This window comes from Xenopus laevis, chromosome 1S (assembly GCF_017654675.1).
Source record: "Xenopus laevis strain J_2021 chromosome 1S, Xenopus_laevis_v10.1, whole genome shotgun sequence".
Taxonomy (NCBI): Eukaryota; Metazoa; Chordata; class Amphibia; order Anura; family Pipidae; genus Xenopus; species Xenopus laevis.
The window spans coordinates 8,771,166-8,795,118 of NC_054372.1; positions in this window are offsets into that span (position 1 = coordinate 8,771,166).

Sequence of the window (23,953 nt, forward strand, 5' to 3'; positions counted from 1 at the left end):
CTGTTTAAAACTAGAAGTTTAACTTAACTTGATTGTGTGGCTTCAGAAAAATAAGTAACTCCCCCTGCAGAAATTTCTTTTTCGCCTCTGAAATGTCCCTGGTTTTGTGTCAAAAATGATGCAAGGCATCTCCATTTCCACTTGTTCAAAGTATGTGCTATTAATGACATGTTCTGTTCTTTAATAGGGTGCTCTGGTCTCCATTCCTTGACAAAAATAGAGCTTAATAAAAAAAAAAGTCATTACAAGCAATAATTACTTAATGTTACTATCAAGCCAATGTCATCACAGTGATCTTTTTCTTGTTTATGGATGGCAGGGATTTATAAGTGCATTCATTAAAATTTTACTTCATGGGCAATGAAGCAGGCAGACATTATTAGAGGAAAAAGCCATTAAAAACATTCAGCTATGTGAAAGACACCTGAAAATGAATGCAGATTTATGTTCTAAATTCATATATTCAGAATATGGTACAGTATGGATCACAGAACATATGCAATGATAACAGTAATGAGTTCATGACCATTTCTCCCAGATTTAACAATATAAAAGATGTATGTGACAGTTATTAGATGACTTTTCACAAACACAAATATGGTACAGTGTTGACCCTAGATCAGATCTGGGGAGAGCACCCATTCGGGGCATGTATACAGTGGCATAACTAGTTATTGCTTGGCTCCACAACAAATTATTTTCAGGCCCCCAAACTTTCAAGAGGTTGACCTGTTTTACCAATATTTATTTAAATTGTATATGAATTTGGGCCTTATGGGGCCCCATTCCTCCTGGGCCCCCTGCAGCCGCAGGGTCTGCCTCCTCTGTACTTACACCCCTGGGTATATGGGAATAAGGTTGTGGAGGCTCCGTCTACCAGAAATGTAGAAGGCACTGAGATATATAAACTAATGTTTCCTGAGCCTACACCTATGATATCCACTCTTTAGCTCTCTTAAAGCATCTATGCTTCAACAAGTCAACTATAATGTCTTGTTGATAAAAAGTTATCTTATGTTTTTTCATGTGAAAACTCATGGATGTAATTCAATTCGAGGATAAAAAAACCCTTTTCTCCAAATTCAGTTTCAGTTGTTTTCCTTATAGAAATTCAATAGAGTTTTCACAAAGTGAATTGCATCTCAAATTGAATCTCATCCATGAATTTTTTTCTCGCTGAATTGAATCTGGCCCAATATGAGGCAAATCTACTGATGTGATCTGTAATAATAAATACAATGCAGCAAATATCCATTACATCATTGATCGCTTAAACTACAAAACATTTATATAGAGATGTCAGTTTTTACACTCCATTCTGGGAGTTTTTTCACACCCCCAGCAGAAAGATCCAATAACATCCAGGTTATGCCCCAAAAATGCCCACATACATCTCACCATACCCACAGTTACACCCAAACCCTATATACTGTATGTATACCCATGGATAGCCTAGTTGGTTGAAAGCTTTGTCAATCATATTATTCATTCATCTATAGGCTTCACCTGACTATTTTGAGACTGACAGTTGTTGGGACCATCAGTGGAAAGTGTTCGCTTTACTCAATGGACAATATGCATTTGGATTGTGCAGTGTGACTTCTGAGAGGTGTATTTGTTGTAGATGTGTAGAGTGGTTAAAAGATAAAGATAGTCCTTTGCTTAAAATTAGACATAAATTTTATTCATAAATATTAGTATTTGCATATTCCTTGACATGCCACTGTCATTTCCACAAATAAGCATATAACTTAGATGAAAGTAGGAATTGTGGAAGGTTGTAAGCAAAATGTATTTGCCATTTATATCATTTACTCAAGATTGCAGATATTTAAGAGATTAATCTAATTAATTTGCACTTCCATATTGTTGCAGTGCATGCCCTGTAGTTGAAGTAAGCCCAAATGGAAGCTCCCAGGTTGCTATTGATGATGGGGAATTCTGTAGCTACTGCCACCCTGACCATAGCAATAGTTCAATGGTTCCCACAGTGAGTTGCATCAATAGGTGAACCAGATTCGCACTGAAGCAATTACATGCAAATGCCCGTTTAATGCTGTGAGCCTGAAATAATAATAGGTATGTCTAAGCTCAAGGTGTGGGCAAGGTTTCTATATGTGAGTTAAATACTTTTCTTACAATGTGAGGTTTGTGCAGTGCATGGGGACACATATATACTGATTTCTTGTTGGTCCATTAAGACTAAAAATGGCAACTTGTGTCCATCAAACACAGTGTCGGACTGGCCCACCGGGATAACCAGGGAAACTCAGTGGGCCCTCCTGCTTCTAATCTTTAGACCTATTTCATGGTCATTCTCTATTTCTTTATGGGAATAAAGAAGCTTAATAATGGAAGAATAGAGAATAGTATGTAGAGAAGAGACAAGGAGAATAAAAAAGTTGAGTGAGGAGAGGAGGTATAATAGTTTGGAAAGTGGACCCTCAACCTAAGGTTTTCTGGTGGGCCCCTGGTATCCCAGTCCAACACTGATCAAACACATTTGCAGTGACAAATAACCCTTTCACTGTAGGACCAAGAAACACCAGCAAGCTATACAGCAATAGTCTAAACTCGGAGGTTGCAATAAAACCGATGCTGTGCACCAGAGAAAAGGATGGAGCTTGGAACATGGTCATTCAGTTTATGCTGTTTCTATCAATGTTCATAAATGTCATAAACACACCAATGGATTCAGCAATAGCCTCATTGTCATCTCACAAGCACTTGAAGGCCAAACCAGCATCATTGCACTGCACCCCAACAATGAACTACGTAGTAAGATGATGTTTTCAGTACAGGCCTGGGAAATATGCAAGAGGGGCACAGCAAGAAAAAAGCAAGTCTGTAAAGATTAAAAACAAAATTCTGCTCAGTTACCATGGTAATGAAAGTCTTTCAATGAAAAAATAATAATTTCGCTGTAAGCGTGGGCAAGTGGCAGAGAAAAAAAAACCTCAACAAGGAAAAGCGTTAAGTAAAAGAAGAGAAAAATACAAGTCGCTGTACTTCCTATCACCTTGGAGAAAACAGTTTGTTGGGTTTAGCCTCACAAAGGAAAACAGTTATAAACAAAGACTGAATTCTGGCAGTGGTGGATTCCTTTTGTTATTGGTTAATTTGGAAATGCAAACATGTTGTTTAGTGTAGGTTGGTTGGAAGAAGTGGAAATGTTAAAGCCAACATTGAATTCTACACAGCAAACAATTGCTATCAGCTTCTTCTTAGAAACATGAGACAGATTATGTGTCAAAGAAGTGCCTAACATGATAGATCTATTTGTCATAAAGATAAAGGGCTAAATGGCCAGGTTTGGGCACTTCTCAGTCTAAAAACACTAACAGAGAATGTGTCTTGTGTGGCATGAGCTTTATTGTCAGGTGAAAGGCAGGGGTTTGTAGATTAAAGGGATCCTGTCATCGGAAAACATGTTTTTTTCAAAACACATCAGTTAATAGTGCTACTCCAGCAGAATTCTGCACTGAAATCCATTTCTTAAAAGAGCATGACATGACTTGGGGCAGCTGGGAAATTGACAATATGACTAGCCCCATGTCAGATTTCAAAATTGAATATAAAAAAATCAGTTTGCTCTTTTGAGAAATGTATTTCAGTGCAGAATTCTGCTGGAGCAGCACTATTAACTGATTCATTTTGAAAAAAAAACATTTTTTCCCATGACAGTATCCCTTTAACAACTTTTGGAGGACTGTTTGGACATCCCTTAATGAGACATATCAATAGAGGCAGCAGACTCTAAGCCTGTTGGTCCAGAAGTATAGAGCGTGTGGTGGAGTCCCAAAGATGATAAATTGTATGGACGATGTGGAAATCAGGAGCATCAGAGCATTGGACACCTTTCAGCCAAATGTTCCTCAAGGTCAAATCTTAAAGAGACACTCATTTCCCTAGGCTTTTTCTGGCACTCTCTCTCTCGTATCTTATAAATTGTCAGAAAAGAATAGCACATTATCCTAGTACTAATAAATTACATTAAACTTGAGTAATTTCACTTCTACTTTTCATGTGTAATGTACAGGTATGGGTATCTGGAAACCCATCATCCAGAAAGCTCCAAATGAAGGTTGTATCAAATGGACTCCATTTTATGCAAATAATTAACATTTTAAAGATGATTTCCTTTTTTTCTGTAATAATAAAACAGTAATTTGTACTTGATCCCAACTAAGATATAATTAATCCTTATTGGAAGCAAAACCAGCCTATTGGGGTTATTTAATGTTTGCATGATTTTTTTGTAGACTTAAGGTATGATCCATTATCCGGAATACCCCAGATCCCGAGCATTCTGGATAACAGATCCCATACCTGTATTGTATACATTAGAAAGTTGCAACTGTACAGCTCTCTTTATAAGTTAAAAAATGACAGGATAACACACCAGGCATTGCAGTGTAAAAAAAAAACAGCATAAGCGATGTAGAATTAAGGCGGCAAATCTGTTTTTCGAATGACACAAAATAAAACACACCTTGAAAAATTCACCATTTATTTTACATCGTTTTTTCTGGGAATTTGATTTTACACAGCATAATAAATATGCCCCATATGTGTAAATGTATTTCTATGTATTACATTTTTCAATCCCTTATTCTCTCCTGTAACCCCCCCCATTTTAAAAATTAAAAAAAAGAAAAAAGAAAAGGGTAGGATGGATACAATGGTCCTTTGGCAAGTAGGTATGGGACCTGTAATCTAGAATGCTCGGGACCTGGGGGTTTTCCGGATAATGGATCTTTCCGTAATTTGGGTCTTCATGCATTGTCTACTAGAAATTAATTTAAACATTAAATAAACCCAAAAGGCTGGTTTTGCTTCCAATAAGGATTAATTATATTTTAGTTGGGATCAAGTACAAGCTGCTGTTTCAAAAGGAAATCATTTTTAAAAATGTGGATTATTTGGATAAAATGGAGTCTATGGGAGACAACCATTCCTTAATTCGGAGCTTTCTGGGTATCGGGTTTCCGGATATGGGATCCTATACCTGTATACAGTGCATAGAGGTATGTTTGGATGAAAGCATGTGCAGAGAATTGTGTTTTTTTTTTTTTCTGGAAAGTGTAATGGTTTAACAAAACTATCCCTATTCTTATAAATACATTTCTAATAATTCTTCAAAATGTTTTTTTGTTCACAGATGGAGCAAGTGTTACCTAGACGTTTGGCTCACAGTGTCAATCACTATAAATATATCATCACACCTATTTTAATGTATGCTGTTACATGTTACACAATGATGTACCGCAGTGCGCCCTATGATGTCAAAAGCAAGTTTGCTTGGTATGAATCCTCTTCCTAATTAGCAAAGAATTTCTTGCTGCTTCATGGAACAGTAACATCAAAAAATGTAAGTGTTTTAAAGTAATAAAACTTTAATGCAGTGTTGCTCTGCACTGGTAAAACTGGTGTGTTTGCTTCAGAAACACTACTATAGTTTATATAAACAAGCTGCTGTGTAGCCATGGGGGCAGCCATTCAAGCACAGGATACGCAGTAGATAACAGATAAGTACTACTATAGTTTATATAAACAAGCTGCTGTGTAGCCATGGGGGCAGCCATTCAAGCACAGGATACACAGTAGATAACAGATAAGTACTACTATAGTTTATATAAACAAGCTGCTGTGTAGCCATGGGGACAGCCATTCAAGCACAGGATACACAGTAGATAACAGATAAGTACTACTATAGTTTATATAAACAAGCTGCTGTCTAGCCATGGGGGCAGCCATTCAAGCACAGGATACACAGTAGATAACAGATAAGTACTACTATAGCTTATATAAACAAGCTGCTGTGTAGCCACGGGGGCAGCCATTCAAGCACAGGATACACGTAGATAACAGATAAGTACTACTATAGTTTATATAAACAAGCTGCTGTGTAGCCATGCGGGCAGCCATTCAAGCACAGGATACACAGTAGATAACAGATAAGTACTACTATAGTTTATATAAACAAACTGCTGTGTAGCCATGCGGGCAGCCATTCAAGCACAGGATACACAGTAGATAACAGATAAGTACTACTATAGTTTATATAAACAAGCTGCTGTGTAGCCATGGGGACAGCCATTCAAGCACAGGATACACAGTTGATAACAGATACGTACTACTATAGTTTATATAAACAAGTTGCTGTGTAGCCATGGGGGCAGCCATTCAAGCACAGGATACACAGTTGATAACAGATACGTACTACTATAGTTTATATAAACAAGCTGGTGTGTAGCCATGCGGGCAGCCATTCAAGCACAGGATACACAGTAGATAACAGATAAGTACTACTATAGTTTATATAAACAAGCTGCTGTGTAGCCATGCGGGCAGCCATTCAAGCACAGGATACACAGTAGATAACAGATAAGTACTACTATAGTTTATATAAACAAGCTGCTGTGTAGCCATGGGGACAGCCATTCAAGCACAGGATACACAGTAGATAACAGATAAGTACTACTATAGTTTATATAAACAAGTTGCTGTGTAGCCATGGGGGCAGACTGGCCGAATACATTTGCATATGCAAATTAGGGACGGGAGGGAAATTGCGTGACTTTTTGTCACAAACAAGGAAGCTTAAAAAGGTTTTCCCCTTCCCAACCCTAATTTACATACGAAATTAGGATTCACATTCGGTTCGGTATTCGGCCGAATCATTCACGAAGGATTCTGGGGTTACTTTTAAACACTTTTGTTTTTTGGTGTTACTGTTCTTTTAACAGATAAATAACAACAAGAAAATTAACACTTAACTGATTACAAGCTTTAAACTGATCACAACTGACTCCATTGCATATATTTACCAACTGAACCTTACACAATGGTTCCTGCAGTCAGGGCTCTCCTCCTTGTGCCATATTTAAGATGCAGGCTCTCCTGCACCTGATGAAAAACTAGTTTCCAGGGAAGACTTTTACATACAGTAGGTACAATTTCCTTTAGGTCTGTGTATTGTATAAGAGCTCTCATGCACCACCACATTATTTAAAGTCACCAAGGACTATGTAACCATATAAAGACACAAGGCTGCAGGCTGAGTTATACAGGAAACTCTGAGTATCACTCATGTATTATAAGGGATAATGTACCCCCTACTGTAAATGATAAGGATATTAGAAGTCACTGAGGGGTTGTTCTGTGACCATATAAAGGCACAAGGCTGCAGGCTGAGTTATACAGGGAACTCTGAGTATCACTCATGTATTATAAGGGATAATGTACCCCCTACTGTAAATGATAAGGACATTAGAAGTCACTGAGGGGTTGTTCTGTGACCATATAAAGGCACAAGGCTGCAGGCTGAGTTATACAGGGAACTCTGAGTATCACTCATGTATTATAAGGGATAATGTACCCCCTACTGTAAATGATAAGGATATTAGAAGTCACTGAGGGGTTGTTCTGTGACCATATAAAGGCACAAGGCTGCAGGCTGAGTTATACAGGGAACTCTGAGTATCACTCATGTATTATAAGGAATAATGTACCCCCTACTGTAAATGATAAGGATATTAGAAGTCACTGAGGGGTTGTTCTGTGACCATATAAAGACACAAGGCTGCAGGCTGAGTTATACAGGGAACTCTGAGTATCACTCATGTATTATAAGGGATAATGTACCCCCTACTGTAAATGATAAGGATATTAGAAGTCACTGAGGGGGTTTTGTGGCCATATAAAGCCACAAGGCTGCAGGCTGAGTTATACAGGGAACTCCTTGTATACATTCAGTCCCCTTGTCTGCCTAGAACTCTTCCCCTTGGTCCTCTCACGTTAAGACCTGGAGGCATCCGAGTAGCAGAGGGCTCCTCCCGAATCGATAGGCAGCTGTTATAGGTGGAAGTGTGAGCCATGAGCCATCACATGACAAGTCATGTGACTTGTGCTCTGATAAACTTCAATCACTCTTTACTGCTGGACTGCAAGTTAGAGTGATATCACCCCCTCCCTTTTCCCCCAGCAGCCAAACAAAAGAACAATGGGAAGGTAACCAGATAACAGCTCCCTAACACAAGATAACAGCTGCCTGGTAGATCTAAGAACAACACTCAATAGTAAAATCCAGGTCCCACTGAGACACATTCAGTTACATTGAGTAGGAGAAACAACAGCCTGCCAGAAAGCATTTCTCTCCTAAAGTGCAGGCACAAGTCACATGACCAGGGGCAGCTGGGAAATTGACAAAATGTCTAGCCCCATGTCAGAATTCAAAATTGAATATAAAAAAATCAGTTTGCTCTTTTGAGAAATGGATTTCAGTGCAGAATTCTGCTGGAGCAGCACTATTAACTGATTCATTTTGAAAAAATTTTCCATGACAGTATCCCTTTAACTCTTCCCCCAAATAAAAGTATTTAAATTAACATACCATTTTGTTTTCATGTATGTCTAAACATTTCTTTATTTTTCAGATAAAATCATCAATGTAGCCTTTTGTTGCAAGTCTGTTTTGAACAACTGGCTTTTAAAAATGATTGTCTGAAATGTGTAGTTATCACTAGAAGGCACAGTCGTTAGCCAGTCAGTTGTGCTGTGACTCTATGCCTCATTTGGTATTATGTTCCAAATTGTAATTGTAAGTAGAGGGAATGGGCATCATAGTACTTGTTTCAGGTAAGATCAGCACAATTTGGACAGAGCGGCATTACTTTTACGATCAATCACCCCTAATATAATATTCATTATTACATAGCTTAGATGAATGAGATCAGATCCCAATAATTTCCATGTTTTGGAAAATACTTTTCTGATTACATGGAACTAAAATGGTGTTAATTGAGTCAAAACCAGTACGGCATATTATTTCTCATTCATTTATTGCAGATTTATCTTCCAGCAAAGTGATGGCCTCTAAACATTTTATAAGTAAAAAAAAAAAATAAACCAATAAAAAATCTGAAAATAGTCGCGTGCCTGAGATTTGTGTTTAGGGCAGAAAATGCAATTAGAAGTTATTTGCTCTTGGGTCTGCAATAATCATTATAAATTACAAAAAAAGACTTACCCAAAGAGCATACATATTGGGTATTTAATTCAAAAAATTACAAAAACAGCACTGCTGCCAAACAGTTCCATTTTGGTGTCATGAGAGCTGGAGAGGACAGGGCACTGGAAGTATATAGTAACATAGTAACATAGTAGGTTAGTTGAAATATGACTCACGTCCATCAGGTTCAACCTTTTAATTCTATATATAACTTGCCTGCCAGTTGATCCAGAGGAAGGCAAAAAAATCCAATGTGAAGCCTCTCCAATTTGCCTCAGAGGGGGAAAAATTTCCTTCCTGACTCCAAGATGCAATGGGACCAGTCCCTGGATCAACTTGTACTATGAGCTATCTCCCATATCCCTGTATTCCCTCACTTGCTAAACACCATCCAACCCCTTCTTATACCTATCTAATGTATCAGCCTGTACCACTGTTTCACTTCCCAGCTCTCCCTGTAACACCCCTTTCCCTCCTCTAATCTCATTGGCTCCCTCCTGTCTGCTGGGAGGAGCTACTGGTGAATAAAGCATCTGACCCTTCTTATACCTATCTAATGTATCAGCCTGTACCCCTGATTCAGGGAGACAATTCCACATCTTCACAGCTCTCACTGTAACAAACCCCTTCCCAATATTTAGGCGGAACCTCTTTTCTTCTAATCGGAATGGGTGACCTTGTGTCAGCTGGAAAGACCTACTGGTAAATAAATCATTAGAGAGATTATTATATGATCCCCTTATATATTTATACATAGTTATCATATCACCCCTTAAGCGCCTCTTCTCCAGCGTGAACATCCCCAATTTGGACAGTCTTTCCTCATAGCTAAGATTTTCCATATCTTTTACCACCTTATCTACCCTTCTCTGCATCCTCTCTAATTCCATAATGTCCTGTTTTAGCACTCTGTTCAAGGGAAGAATGACCCCCTCCTCCCGTGACTCTCTGACCCATTTAATACAACTCAAGACCTTATTTGCCCTTGATGCTGCTGACTGGCATTGCTTGCTACAGACAAGTTTATCATCTACAAGGACTCCAAGCTCCGTCTCCATTATGGATTTGCCTAGTGCAGTCCCATTAAGGGTATAAGTGGATATTGTTACATCCCAGGTGCAGGACTTTACATTTATCAACATTGAATCTCATTTGCCACTTAGCTGCCCAGATTGCCAGTTTGTCAAGATCCTGTTGCAAGTGCCACATCCTGGATGGAATTAATTGGGCTGATAGTTTTGTGTCATCTGCAAACACTGATACATTACTTACAATACTCTCCCCTAAGTCATTAATGAACAAGTTAAATAAAAGTGGCCCCAATACTGAGCCCCACTAAGAACCTTACTCCAACCTTACTCTAAGTAGAGAATGTACCATTAACAACCACCCTCTTATATGTTTTGAGATGTAAAGAAAATAATTAAATTATGTGAGAAAATAAGGTTTTTTAAGGCATTTTTGTAAACTCCCTAAATGTACTGACATGTAAATTCATCTGCTGTAATACTATAATCAAGGAGTAAAATATACTGACATAATAAATTAAGTAAGTAAAAAAACAAGATGAGCCAAACTCCAGAAATCATTGCAGGTACTATTACCCCCAAAAATTCACATTTAGCCAGTAGTATTTTAACAGAAGCTTGGAAAAATCTTTATTTAAAAAAGTTATTGTAGTTTTTAGACTGATACAAGAGGGCATAATTACTCTGGTTACTAAGTAATGAAATTTCATAAGGGGCCCATTTACTAACAATCGAATTGCTATTTTTTTCATGATTCACCAAAATGTTGTGGGTTTCCTATTTTTCTAAAAAGCTTTCAAATTTGAGATTTATTGAGTGAAAAGCCTTTTATACCAAACTTTGCCATGTAAGAGGTGCTGTAGAAGTCAATGGGAATTTTTTTCACTATGAATTGCCCGAAAAACACAAAAATTGTTGAGGTATTGGTATTTTGTATCGCATCATCTTTTTTGTTCTCGCTTTTTTTTTTTAATCAAAACGTTTAATGAATTCAAAAACATTTGTGGTTTTAGAAATATGAAATAAATAATTCACCTCATTTCACCAAGAAAAAAAGGCCCATTATAATGGATAGTGAAAAAAATGTTGTGGGGTTTTAAAACATTATCCAGTGAAAAAACGCCCATTGACTTCCATGCTTTTGGCAACTTTTTTGCTGTTTCGCGTATTTTTGGTGAAAACCTGTACTTTGCCCTGACAAATATTTTATCAAAGCAGCCTCGATGGACACATTGGTTCTATGGCAGGTTGTAAAACAAGTGGTTAGAAGAAAAACCCCTCTGTAAATAGAGTGTACACTGGTTTGTAGCCAGTGGTTTGCCTTTAATTTAACTTTTAGTATGTTATAGAATGACCAATTCTAAACAACTTTTCAAATAGTCTTCATTATTTATTGTTTTATAGTTTCTTAATTATTTGCCTTTGACTTCTTTCCAGCTTTCAAATGGGGGTCAATGACCCCATCTAAAAAGTAAATGTATTGTTATTACTACTTCTTAATACTCATCTTTTTTATACATATCCCAGGCCCTTTTATTAATCAATAAATGGTGCTAGGTTAATTTGGACCCAAGCAACCAGATTGTTGAAATTGCAAACAGGAGAGCCGCTGAATAAAAAGCTAAATAACTAAACAAAAAAATAATAAAAAATGAAAACCAATTACAAATTGTCTCACTCTTTACATGATACTAAAAGTTAATTTAAAGGTGAACAACCCCTTTAATTCTTGGACTGGTTTGTTTCCTCTCTTGATTAATGCAAAAAAAATTTCTTTGCTCATTTTGAAATCCATTTCTTGTATCCACCTTTTAAATCCTACATCATAAAAATATATTAAGTTAAGAACCTTTCTTTATCTCTAGTCTAATTAAAGACTATCTGCTCACGCTCCAGTTCACAGCACGCTGCCTGTCTCATCAAGGGTATTTTTCACTAATTGACCCTTTTTAATGCTTTAAATCTGATCATTTTCAGATCTCCTTCCATCAAAACCTTAGAGCCACTCCTAATTAAGGTGCTTTAAATCAGACAGCTCAGAGGCACATGCGCTATGATCCTAGTTATTTAGACATGTTATTTTACCTCTGTTGCCTCTATTCTCTCACTGTTGTAGAAATTATTTGTTTTAATATATTTAGACCAGTCTCTTAAAGGAGAACTTGAGCATAATAAAAAAGTAGGTAGAAATGCTGTACATGATGTTTTTGTGCTTCTGTACCAGCCCAAGGCAACCACAGCTCTTTAGCAGCAAAGATCTGTGTCTCCAAAGATGCCCCAGTAGCTCCCCATCTTCTTTTCTGCTGAGTCACTGCACATGCTCTGTGCTGCTGTCACTTACTGAGCTTAGAGACCCACTCACAATATGAACCTTGCATCACTTACCTTATATTGCTTTTTTCCTACCAATAAAACGCTCAACACCAAATTCTTTGCAATTATACTGGCCACTGCTTTTATTGAGTACCAATAATATAACACAATATATTATATATCCACCAACTCAGGCCACCCACCTTAGGGGTTAAGCCCTTGGCTAAACACCTTCCTTCTTCTGGCACCCACTCTCACCCCCCGGCAGACTGACAAGAGCACGGCCACAGCATTCAATGCTTCATGCACCTCATTAAACAAGTTGCACTAAAATAGAAACTCTGTTTATCAAAGTCACTATGCTTAATCACCACCCCCCTTTGTGCTTGGACAAACTTAGAAACTGCTTCCCTTGTCTTTATCCTTGCCTGTCCACAGCCACCTGCAACTGTGCCCCCCTCCACCTTTCTCTGGGCATTATATATGTATATTCCCTGAAACACCGTATCGACAGGTGTGGCATCCCTCTACCTCCATCAATGTGACCTACTCTCCCCTTGTCAGTCTCGGAATTTCTGACTTGAATTGTCAACCCATGTGTGAGGACCCATACGTCTTCATACTTCACTCCCCCTCCTGCAGCTTTGCTGTTGCTGACCTATTGCTCCTATTCTGAAGGCTCCAAAGAATGCCCATGAAAATGCCACCTGAAACAATCCTGCCTTAAACAGTGACCTGACCACTTGTGCAGTCCCTTGAACAGTCCCTCTAAAATGCGAAAGGTTATGGGGCACCTCTGATCAAGCATGGCTTTTTCCCTATTGCAGCCCTCAATGGCCTGTTTCACTATGAATTCTTTTGTGATATCCTTCCACCCATTACCTTAAACAGAAATGGCAGCACCACCATTTTCTTTCCAAATCCAGGTCACTGACACTCCTCCCTCAAAACCTTTTGCTAACATCGATACCGACAGTCCAATTGTTTCCACATTTTCCCCTGCCACCAGTAGTTTTGAATAATTGTGGCCCCACACTCCCATATGTAGCAGGGTTCCTCTCAACAGAACAGTGGCTCCATCCAAGCCACCAAACTTCCAAGATCTGCATAAAATTCACTCTGGAGAACCACAATGCATTCAGTGTTGCTTTAATTTATCACAACATGTTTTGGATATACATATCCTTCATCAGGTGCTTGAACAGAAATGCCAGCCAGGCCCAGACTGGCAATCTGTCTGCTCGGGCAAAGGCCCGAAGGGTCGCTCCATTTTGTGGTGAAATGGGCCGCTTCTGTTTTGTGGTGTCTGGGCAGGGGTAGAGAGTACAACATGCAGGCTCTGCTTCTCCCTTCACACACACTGAGCTGCCTTAAGTTCCTTCCTCCTCCTATGATTGGCTATCTGTCAGGGAAAGGCAACGTCCCTCTCATTGGCCAACAGATGGGTTGGGAGTTCCAGTCCTGTTTCTGTGAAACACGAAGCTCAGGGGAGAGAGGTAGAGGGAGGGTGGAGGGAGGGGAGTGTGTGTGTGTCTTTGTGTGTCTGTGTGTGTGTCTGTGTGCTTTGATTTTTTTTGCCCGGGCTGCATTCTACTCTCAGTCCGGCTCTGATGCCAGCGTCACCATTTTCTTACCAACTCCAGGCCACTGACGCTCAACTTTTGCTAACATCCATACCAGCTAGGGTTGCCAACTTTCCCCCAAACAATTCCGGCTGGTGGGGGCGGGTACAAAAAGGGGGTGTGGTGTGACGTCAAAGGGGCGGGGTTATGCCGTAAAGGGCCGGGGCCACGGCGCGAGCAGGAGAAGAACCGAAGGACAAGGTAAGTTTAAAGGCAATTGGGGGCTGGCCAAGGGGGTCTTTTTAAGGGTATTACAAATTTACCGGCAGCTACATTGCCGGTAAATTTGTAATACCGGCCCCGGCCTTGGCAGGTGTTTTACCGGCTAGGCCGGTAAAATACCGGCCGGGTGGCAACCCTAATACCAGCAGTCCCATTCTATCCACATCTTTCCCTGCCACCCCCAACTCTGACTCTAGACTGAACCTCGACCGTGTAGTGGAGACCACTGACCACCCCACTCAGTCCGCATACCTACTACCTTGCCATACGAGGTCTGGGCAAGGTGTTCCCTGTTTGTCCACCTCCGGTACCAGGTTCCGGAACTTGTCCCATTGAAAACTAGACAATGGGTCAGTGACATTATTTTCACACCCGGGGAGGTGCTTAGCTCTAAAAGTGATATTGAGTTGAAGCACCAACTGCCTCAATAGCCCCAACAATGGCCATGATCCCGATGTCAGGTTATTTATTGGCATGACTGTGGACATATTGTCTGAATTAAATAGGACTGCATTATTGGCCAACCGTTGCCCCCATATTTCCACCACTACCGCTATGGGGAACAACTCCAGCATGGTAAGATTTGCTGTCAATCGTGAGGACACCCAGTATTGCGGCCATAGTGCAGCTCACCACACCCCCTTGAAATACTGTATGCCCCAATGCCTAGTGCATCCGTGAACAAGTCCTTGTTAGTCGCAGGGTTGAACAACCAATAAGACTGACCATTGCACTCCTGCAGGAATGTTTGCCAGGCCTCTAAATCCACCGTATATCCTTTGTTAAGGCTATTAAAGTGATGGTGTTGTTGTACCCCCGCAGTGGCCAGTGACAGGCCCCTTGAAAAACCCCTACCTATAGGAATGACCCTGCATGTAAAATTCAATTTTCCCAGAGAGGACTGAAGCTGCTTTACCCTTTTTGCTGCCCGTACGTACCTCACCTCCTCATTAAGCAGCTGTATTTTGTCCTGGGGAATCCTACTGCATGCTGTCTATCTCTATCCCTAGAACTTTTAGGCATGTGGCTGGGCCCTCTGTCTTGTCTTCCACTAGTGGCACCCCAAAATCAGTCGCTACCTCGCAAAACATCTGAAGCAATATTGCACAAGTTACTGGGGCCCACACACAGAAAATCATCCAAGTAGTGGATAACAGCATTCACCCCTCCCTCCCACCATACAACCCATTCCAAAAAGGTGCAGAATGCCTCGAAATAAGAGCAGGAGATTGACCAACCCATTGGCAAGCTCCTATCCACATAATATCTTCCAGTGGGAAAAAAAAAAGTAAATGAAGTGACTCCTGATGTACCGGCAATAGCCTAAAGGCCGACTCGACACCAGCTTTTGCCATCAAGGCCCCTTTTCCTGCATCTCAAACCAGCCGCACTGCCTCATCAAAGGATATGTAACATACCCTGGCCAGCTCTCTGTCAATCTCATCACTTACTCATTTTGGGTGCGATAAATGGTGGATTAATTTGAACTTCCTTAGCTCCTTTTGGGCACTAGGGGGAGACTCTTAGTCCTGCAAATGGTGGGTCCTTAAATGGACTCGCCAGCCCACCCAACTTCACCTCCTTATTCAACTTTTCCAGTACCAATGCCGGGGCCGCCATTGCCAAACGTAAATTTTTTAGCGAAACAAAAATCACCCCCCTTCCTTCTCTGGTATCTTAAAACCCCATTGAAAACCCTCTCTCAGCAGTAGTGCCTTATCCTTCTTAGGGTATCTATTTAACCATGGAACCATCGCCCCGAGAATCAATGGAGTCACCCTTTTCCAAAACCTTAATTGGGTCTGATCACAGACCCTTTGGATTTTTGAAGCACCTGCGCACCAGGAGCGGCATGACAAACCCCACTTAAACTGGCTGTCGTTGAGCAGCCAGCATACTCCTTTTTTGTGAGCCCCGGTGGACTAGAGCTGTCTCAGCCTGAGCCGCCAGGAAAGAACTGAGTTGTTCCCCCGCCTGATCCTATATACCCCTGGTACCCCTTATTGTTCATCAGCTGCAGCCAGAGCCTTATGTCGCTGTGGTTCCAGTTCAGGTCTGCTCAAACTACCATGCACTGGCAAAACTGCTCATTGTATCATAGCCAACCATGAGCCCCAGTATACATGGTGCGCCTTCCATATTCCATCTAGGTAACAGAATAGTGCCTAGCACGCATCGGGGTGCTTTTCCCCTATCACCCTAGCCAAGAGAGAAAAGGCCTGAAACCAGTTACAAAACGTTCTGGGGATCAGCCAGAATCTGCACCTCTCCTCATCCTACTCCTTCCTGTGCTCCTTCCCCTTTTTGTACCTGTCTATTCCAAAGTGCTCTAGTGGCAGCAAAGTGAATATATCCACATAGTCTCACTCACCAGATCTTCTCCCTCACCTCTTGTTTGAGGTGAGCCCTCAGGGGACCCTAGAAGCAAACGGATGTGCTGCCCTTAGCTGAATCTGACATTGGTAATTTTCTTTTTTTGGTTATTTCCCCCACTATTTGCCTCCCCCTCCGTTCCAGCCCCTGGGCCTACCAGTATAACCGTGCCTGTCACCCCTGTGGCGCTTGTTTCCCCCACATTGGCCACCACGGGCATCATTGTGTTCTCGCCTATTCCATTATGTTCCTGTTCACCCTGCCCCTCATGCCACTGAGAAAACATTTGATGTAGGCACTCAATAAAATGACTCAGCCGGCCCTTTTTGCTCCCTTTGCTGGCACCCCCTTTCCACCCTGGTTGTTCTCCTTTGCCTTCCTACATTCAGTTGTGTGTTCATTGTAACTGTATTGTGAGCTGTCTGGTCAGTATCTGGCACATTTCTTCTATCCAGCTCGCCTTCTTGCCCTGTGACTGCTCCCTCTTGCACATCTCTGCTGCTGTGTCCTGGGACCTGTAAAGAAACAAGTGGAAGGGGAACACCACTGCCCGCCATATCCCTCAGTGCGGCTGCAGCTTCTCCACCCACCCGCACCTCCTGGGGACCTGTCGCACCTCCATTTTCGGTTTGCCCCGTTTCTAGCATGGCTCGCCCTGCTCCGTCCCCAGAGACCCCCCCTCAAAGGATCACAGCAACAGTAGCATCATTCCCTCCTAGCCCTAGTGCCATATATTTGCAACCAATAAAATGTGTGACTTCTATATTCTAACTACACAGTTGTTAATCTTTTCTTTACTGCTATTTGCACCAATGGATTGTTGTTGTTTTTTGTGTCAAGTGGCAAATTAACAGGGTGTAAAACATCACTGGAGCCTTCAACCCACTTGTCTCGCAAAAGTAAAAAACAAATAAGCCCAGGAAAAGAAATATATCGGAATTTTATATATTAAACCGTAGGTCGCCAGAGAATCTTTTTACCAACTTTCTGCATATTTTTACAATTAAATAAGAAATCTGGAGTAATAAAATGTTTGTTTTTATGCAAGCCAGGTGCAGGCGGTGTGTGATTTATGCAGTCAGCAAGTACGTTAAACCCAAAGTACTGCATATGAGCTGTCACTGGCAACTTCAGAGCTTCATGGAAGGTCTCTGAGGATGAGTTGAACTTTAAACAGCATCCCAGCAGTTGTTTTGTAATGTATGTTAATGATATATATCTGAATATGCAGGGATAGAATTTTAATGAATCCTTAGGTAAAAGTGTGTCAAAAAGCTAATGTGAATTCTTAATCATCCTTTTCTGTCCCAGAGGAGAACAAACATTAATACAGCAGCACTGCACTTTAAACTTGGTCTAAATATATCAGTAAGAAATGTGATTACGTCTGTGCTGTTTATAGTAGGAGAAATAGAATGTCTGTGTCTAGTTATTGTTTAGGGCAAACCCAGGGCAGGCAGTGATGTCACAGAGGGTGGGCAGTGAAGTCACAAGAGACAGAGAGGGGTGATCACCGCTGGCGATTGGACCATTGCCGCGTCAGTCTCAGAGAGATCAGTACAGGCAGTTTTGACCCAGACAGGTGGCAACCCTGGCTATATCTGGAAGCAATCCAGTATCCCACCCATAGCGACTCCCTTATGTGTATGTGTCTGTAGGGATGTGAAAATCTTAGACACCCTTACACATTACATACAGGCACCTCAGTGGGTCCTTATTGGGACCTTGTGCTTATGCAACCCCTGTAGTTCTCACAGTGTACACCAGATGGCACTGGGACAGAGTATAAAAGGTTTAGGAACCATGTGCTCTGGGTCCATTGCTTTAGCCCAACCAAGCAGGCTGGAAGGGAATGGGTAGTGTCGACCCTAGGCGCCTTGGCCCTAGTAATTAGACAGCTATACTCAATCATAGATCACTCTAGGAGTGATAGAGAGGCTAGATAGTTGAGCAGCTCAAGGCTCCGCCAAGGAGATTAGAGCGATTAAGATCCCAGGGTATTACTGACCCAGAGTAAGGACTAAAGTGTTGAGATAGGAATGATAGGAATTCCCCTAGTCTGCCACTGGAAGATTTCCTGAAAACTGGGCAATACCCATCGCATGCGGTCAACTTACTCTCTGCTGTATATTCCCTAGCCTGTAGGGATTCAGCCTATATGTGCTGTGAGTATATGCTTCCTTTCTGCTGCTGTGTATGTTCTATGCTCCATTGTGGATCAATGTGCTAAATGATCTATGTGCTATTGTTTAATAAGTACAGTTCTATGTTCAACCGTTAAAGAGCTACCGGCGCCCATTATTGTGCTATTGCACCTGGTTACAGTTATACTACACTAGAGAGCTCATCTGTGGTATCAGCCCACAAAGGAAAGTAGCTATAACTGCTAAATACAAAGCAGTTTACTATAGCGCTACAGGTCAATAAAAATAACATTATCTGGAATACATTTATGCAGTAGAGATGAACAGAACATTTGGAAACCATAATGAAATTTGTAATGGAAGACTGGTGCAGGGCAGGGTAAAAATTCAAAAATCAGTCGCAAACCGCTGTCTTTTTCTACTACACACAGAGAAATATCGGCACAAGAGTGCAGATACCTGCACCCCAAATGAATACAGGTAGTGCTGTCGGGTTCCAGGTTTGGGGCAGCTTCAGGGTTCCCTGACATGGGGAGGCACATTTATCAAAGGTTGAATTTGGAATTCATGTGAATTTTTAAAAACTCCCATGAACTCGAAATTCAATCCGTCTAAATGTATTTAAAAAAATCTAATTTCCTAAACTCGGGTGAACAGGATTAACTCAAAAAATCGAACTTAATTTGAATCAAATTGAATTCGAGTTTTAAAAACTCAATTCGAGTTTTTTCTCCGAATGTCAAGAATGCGGCAGCCACTCAGAATTGATCCCAGGACGTCTTCCATTGACTCAAACAGCAATTCGCAGGTTTTAGGTGGCAAATAGTCGAATTTGATTTTTTAAAGGGCCTGTGTATGATAAATGTCGAAAATCAAATATTTTTTAAAAAAACTCAATTTGAATTTGAACAATTCCCTAGTTGAATTGAACAGTTTTGCCCATAAAAAAACTCAAATTCAAAATTTGAATTTTCAATTCGACCCTTGATAAATCTGCCCCCAAGTGTAACTACATAGCTATCATTCATCAGGAAGAATGTATACAATCATGTGGAAGTGCAGGAGAATGTTTGGACTCAAGTACCAGTAATTTTGTAACGGCAGTAAACATATGATGGAGCAAGAAAAATGAAGACTTTATGGTGCTCATAAAATTCCTCCAATCAGTGGTGGTCAATGTCGCTCCCCATAGCGCATATATAATTATATATTTAAACTAACATAGTACCGCTCTCAGTGGGAATACTTGTGAAAAAAAAACAAGATTTATTGAAAAAATTGGACGTTTCAAAGAGTGTAGCACTATAATAAATTGTGTGTCACCATCTCTATTATGAGCTTACTTTCAAAGATATTTGTGCCACGGATGAGACCTTTTTCTCAGGTGCAAGCCCTCGCAATGGTGTGGAGGCTGGGTGTAGTGCAACTGTAACAAAGTGCTTAAGAGAACTGGGCTCCAGTGGTTTTATGCTTAACCAGGAACTTAGTTTATTTACAACACACTCCACAATGGAGTACAGAGGACATATGGCATAAAGGATAGCACATATACTATATATAATTAATACTATATATACTAGATATAGATATATTGGTCCAACCAGATCGCACTCCATATTTAAAACATAGCTTTTATTAGCTTGTTAAAATGTATCAAAAAATGGCATTCTTCACAACATAGTAGCAGCGTCATTTGTAACACTTATCTGTTAAAAGTCCAACATAAACGCTATATTCATCCACACTCACGCGACGTTTCGGGACACATCCGTTCCCTTTCTCAAGCGTATGTATCGTGTAGTACCGTGTAGGACTCCATTGCACACACTTTCTGCTTCCTCGTTAGGCGGGGCATACGTGGTAAGTAACTGTGATGATGCTTCCTCACCTGGAGGCCGGATCTGCACGTCAGTCACCACATATCTCCACCCTCCCGTTATTATGCAAAGTCCATAGTTACCAAAGAAAAGAAATATATCAGTAACAGCAAATTACATGGGCATTTTTCACTATATCTGATAATTGTAGTTGTTTGAGCAAATTATGCCAAAATGAAAAGCAAAAGTTGACAGATGGAATGGCAAAAAAGAAAAAAAAAAAAAAATTTTTTTAAAAAAAATACAAAAGTACTTATAAAGAAAAAATATAGACAAAATAATATTAGTTGCCCAAAATATTACTACTCACCCTAAATGGGTACTTTACAGAAATAAATGCAAGTCAAAATCACGATTTAGACCCCTTGGACTGAGAGTCCCTAGCCTGTCAATCCATTTAACTTCTGCTCTTTTTAATGCTAGAACACGATCTCCTCCTCTTTTCAGAGGTGGGACGTGTTGGATAACTCTGAATTTCAGCTCCTCTGATGTATGTCCTTGTTCTAAACAATGTCTAGAGACTGGCAATGATCTGTTGCCCACGTGTATAGTTGATCTATGCTGAGAAAACCTATCCTTCACCCTCTGGGTGGTTTCTCCAACATAGACCAACCCACATGGGCACACCAGCATATATACAACAAAATTGGTATCACACGTATTGTAACCCCTAATTTGATACTTCTGATCCCTATGTGGATGGTCGAAATCAGGACCTACCAATACAAATCGACACTGGGCACAACCCTTACATCTATACATGCCCTCTTTCTTGGGACCCCAAAACATTGCCTTATTAGGTGGTTTCCGTATGTCTGCATTCACTAATCTACTCCCTATGGTTGCTCCTCTGCGATAGGACATCATAGGGCCTTGTTGAAACTCTGGAATTGAGGGATATGCATCTTTTAATAAGTGCCAATGTTTATCTAGTATGCATTTAAATTTGGAACTGGCAGAATTATACTGGGATACATAAGCTAATCTGTTACCTGTAGTACGCCGATCTCTTGATGTACATCCAAGAATCCCTTCCATAGCAGCCTGTTGATTTTTTTGTATTAGCTGATTCGGATATCCCCTATCTGTAAGTTTCCTAGACATTATTTCTAAGTCTTGTTCCAAGACCACCGGATTATTTGTAATTCTACTCACTCTGGTAAACTGGCTGATAGGAATCGATCTCTTAACTGAGGGGGGATGGAAGCTGTCATAAGAAAGAAGTTGATTTCGATCAGTGGGTTTTGTATAGATACGAGTATCAAACCCTGTCTCGGTTCGTGTAACCAATACATCTAAGAAAGTAACTACTTGGAGATCAGCTGTCATCGTGAATTTAATGTCATTATGGGCCCCATTAATTGCCTCATGGAAGACGGCCAAGGAGTCCAGGTCACCCTGCCATAGGAGGAGGTACCTACTAGATATAGATATATATTATAGCACAGTGCCATCTACAGTACACTATGAGAACAACAGGGGCTTACATAAGCACAGCATTGACCCATTAGGACCCATTTAGGCATCTAAAACCTCTAGGATGTGCCTGCCAATATTGAGGGTGTCTAAATTATCACATATCTACAAGAGTAGTGATGGGCGAATTTATTCGCCAGGCGCGAATTTGCGGCGAATTTGCGCAATTCGCGTCCAGCGAATATATTCGCGAAACGCCCGCAAAAATTCTCTGTAAAAATTCGTCAAAAACGGACGCCGTCGTAAAAAACGGGCGCCGGCGGCAAAAACGGGCGCCGGCGTCAAAAAAACGGGCGCCGGCGTCAAAAACGAGACGCCGGTGCCGTTTCGCGAATTTTTCGGCGAAGCGAAACGGCGCAAATTCGCCCATCACTATACAAGAGCACAGTTGGTGTTTGAAACTTTCCAGCACCTGAGCAAGTTGCTATATATGTTAGGGTGTGCTCCTCCATGTTTTTCTGAATATATATTTAAGGGGCAGATTTACTAAGCTTGAGTGAATAGTTCGATGAAAAATTTTTTTGAAATTCAAAGTATTTTTTGGGGTACTTCGACCATCGAATAGGTCAAATTCGATCGAATCGAATGATTCGAACGATTCAAAGTAAAAAACTTTGACTATTCGACCATTCGATAATCGAAGTACTGTCTCTTTAAAAAAAAACTTCGACTTCATACTTCACCACATTAAAGCTACCGAAGTACAATGTTAGCCTATGGGGACCTTCCAGAGCACTTTTCTACGTTTTTTTATCGATCAAATAAAAATCCTCCGATCGATCGCTTAAAATAGTTCGAATAATCCGATTCAAAGGATTTTGTCGTTCGATGAACGATTTTTATTCGATCCTTTATTATTCGAAGCCTTTGCGCTAAAATCCTTCGAATTCGATATTCGAATTCGAAGGATTTTACTTCCAGGGTCAAATTCGAGGGTTTTTTTAACCCTCAAAATTCGACCCTTGATAAATCTGCCCCTAAGTGTACATATACAGGTCTGCCATTGGGAGGGGGCAGTTTTCCTGGGACCTGTAGGTTTTGGGTTTTTACAGGGACCCAGTAGTGCTGCACTCACTTGGATTAGCCGGGCCCCTCTGCAATCAGTGAGTGGCTGCTGCTTGGTCTTTCTCCCACACATTATGCTGTTTAGCCTTTTGACACTGAAGTTTATGTACTGGTAAAGCCAACAGAGATTTGATGGGCTCGAGGGTGGAAATTGTACTCCCCCCCCCAGCTCATCCAATGCTTTTCTCTGACATTCTAATACATGGAAATAACTAGTAGTAAGACAAAACAGAGGCGCCAAAAGGATAAAAATAGCTAAAAGCACTTAAAAACCCAATGGGTAATTCAGAGGAGGTAGTAATGAACTTACCTCCTCCAAGCAGACACCAACGAAAGTGGTAATTTTCAATAATAGTTTATTCTCAAAACTGTTTTGAGAATAAACTATTATTGGAAATTACCACTTTCGTTGGTGTCTGCTTGGAGGAGGTAAGTTCATTACTACCTCCTCTGAATTACCCATTGGGTTTTTAAGTGCTTTTAGCTATTTTCATCCTCTTGGCGCCTCTGTTTTGTCTTGCTACTATATTGAGTCCACTCCGAGTGGAGGGGTATCATCCCCTTTTTCTTCTTCTACAGAGAGCGACATTTTATTCCTGAGTGGGGTCAGGATAATCTCCCCACCTGCCTATACAGTGGTTGCCTATCGGTAACCCTGGTTTGTGAGTATTAACTTGTTTACTCTACCATTACTCCCTGTAAAAACATATTACACTATTGGGGCTCTTGGTGTTCCTTTTTGTCTCCATGGAAATAACTAGGGTGGACCAGTGGCGTAACTAGATATTACTGGGCCCCACAGCAAATTATTTTTCAGGCC